The following is a 3,321-nucleotide window of genomic DNA, read 5'->3' on the forward strand; positions in this document are numbered from 1 at the left end:
AGCCAGGGCTGAAAAATCCCTAAGACTCCATCTCCCAAATAACCTGAAAAAAGCCAGGCTGGATGCTTGGACTGAGCCTCTTATCTCCAACCAGAAAACACTGCAAGAGTTTCTATAACTCAAAGTGGTAGAGTGCTAGCCTTGAGCAGAAGTGTTCAGGGATAGTGCCCAGGAATTGAGTTCAAACCTCCTTGAATACCAACTGGGACAAACCATCCCACCAATGACACTTAGAATCAGCCAGTCTGCAGAACAAAGGAACATGGAAAAGAGTAAGAGGAGATGATACCACATCAGCCACTTTGTGCCTGCCCTTTCAAAAGTAACCAGAGCAGGGAGGTCAATAGAAGTAAGAAGACTGCCCATCTAATGTCCATACCTGTCTACCTTTCAATTGGACAGGAATTTATATTCTTGCCTTTGTTACTTGTCTTCTTCTCTACCTAGTTGCCAGATGTCAGAAGTAGCTAGAGATATTTCTACCAACATTTTCAGCCCCAAGTCTTCCTCTTGCCATTCATTTGCTCTCTAGTAGTTTTTCAGTCTTTTAATGCCTCGTGAGACTTCTCCATACTTCGTCCAAGAGACTTGCCTCCTCCAGACTTCATCAAAGGACTCATTGCCCAAGTGACAGCTGTTGCCTGCTGCCTTCTCTCAGAGGGGATTTCATTTCAACCTTCTACCCCTACTGTTGATACCCCTGGCTAACAGGAAATAGCCAGAGAGAATCTTCACCTTCTTCTATAATTATCAAAAGGCTGAAATGTAAGGTCTGAACAGGAACACCTCCCTCCTTCTTGGCTAAGTTTCCACCCAATATCTGTTACATAGGTAACTAGCAGACCTGGAAGCAGTCACCTTCTCCTCTTGCTAGACCACATCCTGGGCCACCTCTGGTCACAAGCCTCCCATCTGACCTTAGGAGGGTCCCAGACCCTGAGGTCACATAGAGATCCAGTGTGGCCACACTTTTCCCCACCTGGCCAACTTCTTCCTTTCCCTAGCCTAGATAAGTTCTGGCCCAGAGGTGGGTCACCCCCTTCCTTTTAAGCCATGCTTCTCCACCATACATGATGTGGGCAGCAGTTCAGTAAATAAACTTTTTTTCTGCCTGAAAAATAAGAAATACAAATTTCCCAAACAGAACCAAGAAGAAAGAAATCAATTAAACATGTTAATTACCTACAATGACATAGTAGAAGTAACCAGAAATCTTCCAACAAGAAAAGCCCAGGACAGAATTCTATAAGACCTCAAGCGCTTCAGAGAAATAGAAACAGAGGGAGTAATCCCAAACTCATTCTATGAAGTCAATATCACATTCATCTCCAAACCAAGCAAAGACTCAACAAAAAAAGAACTACACACCAATCTGTTTGATTAAGACAGATACAAAGCTCCTCAATAAAATTGCAGCCAACAGAATCCAGAAACATTTTAAAAAAAATTATACATTATGATCAAGTGGGTTTCATTCCAGAGATGCAGGGATGGTTTAACATATGTAAGTCAATAAATCTAATCGATCACATCAACAGATCCAAGGTCAAGAACCACATGATTATCTCCATTGATGCAGAAAAGGCTTTTGATAAAATTCAGCACTCATTTATGTTAAACGCTATGGAAAAAATAGGAATAGAAGGAACATTTCATAACATAATAAAAGCCTTACATGGCACATCAAAGGCAAATATTACATTTAAAAGGGAAAAACTACAACTAATTCCCCTAAAAACAGGAACAAAGCAAGGATGCCCATTCTATCCACGCTTCTTCAATATAGTTCTGGAATTCTTAGACAGAGCAATAAGGCAAGAGAAAGACACTAAAGGGATCTACATAGGACAGGAAGAAGATAAACTATCTCTTTTTGCAGATGGCATTATTTTATAAATAACCGATCCCTAAAGCTCCATCCCCAAACTCTTAGAGCTTATAAACCAATTTGGCAAATTTGCAGGATACAAAATTAACCCAAAGAAATCAATCGCCTTTCTATATAGTAACAATGTACAAATAGAAAGGGAAATCAAAGAAACAACCCCATTCACAATAACCTCAGAATAAAAAGTGTCTAGGAATTAACCTAACTAAAGACATAGAGGGTCTGTTTCATGAAAACTATAAAAGCCTAAAAAAAAGAATCATAGAGAGTACCAGGAAATGGGAAGGAATGGGAAAAACTATTTACCAGCAATATAACAGACAAGCGTCTAATATCCATTATATTATAATATCCATTATATTATATACGGTGAAGTCAAGAAACTAATCTTTCACAAACCTAACAAACCTATCTTGATATGGTCAAGGAAGCTAAAGAGAGACTTATTAGAAGAAGAGATAGAAACGGCAAAGAAATACATGAGGAAATGTTCATCATCCCTGGCTGTAAGGGAAATGCAAATAAAAACAACTCTGAGATACCAGCTTAACTGGCTCACATCCTAAATTAAGCCAATGACAAATGCTGGAAGGGATACAAAGAAAGAAACATTACTACATTGCTAGTGGGAATGTATACTAATACCACCACTTTGTAAAGCAGTCTGGAGGTACTTACGAAAGCTAAATATCGACCTGTCCTATGAACTGGCCACACCATTCCTAGGCATCTACTCTGAACAACAGGAACCAGTGAAAATAGACATACACACCTCTATGATTATTGCAGCACTGTTCACAATAGCCAAGATTTGGAAGCAACCCTGATAAGCCACAATTGATAAGTGGATCCAAAAAATGTGGAACCTATATACAATGGAATACCATGTAGCCATTAGAAAGCACAAAATGAAGGTATTTGCAGGGAAATGGATGGAACTAGACCAAATTATTTGAGTGAGGTAAGCCAAGAACAATGAGACAAACGGCATATAGTCTACCTGATACATAGATGCTAAAGCCAAAATGCAAGAAGGTATGACAAAGTAAACAGGACTCAAGAAACAACGGACAGCCATCATGTTTCTTTGTTCAACTACTTAAAGATAATAATAATAAAAATGTTTTTAAAAATAAACATTAGGATGAAAATAAAAATTTCAAATATAAAATAAGAAAATAAATCAAGTTGGAAGGAAAATTTCTTTGAGGAGAGTATTTAGTTTATTCTATAGCAAGTCTCACTTCAGAAATAAATTCAAAAACTAGACCCCAGGTAAGTGAAATAAACTAAGAAATGGAGTTGAAAAAAGAAAATAAGAAACTCCACCCAGTCTTTCTTGCCTGGACAGCTGGTGTGGGTAAAAATTCATCATGCTCCTGAATTGGAACCGAAGTGGCAAGGATCTTACTTGGTGGTGCTAACTTCATTGT

This window comes from Dipodomys spectabilis, unplaced genomic scaffold, assembly GCF_019054845.1.
Source record: "Dipodomys spectabilis isolate Male_0828 unplaced genomic scaffold, ASM1905484v1 ptg000498l, whole genome shotgun sequence".
Taxonomy (NCBI): domain Eukaryota; kingdom Metazoa; phylum Chordata; class Mammalia; order Rodentia; family Heteromyidae; genus Dipodomys; species Dipodomys spectabilis.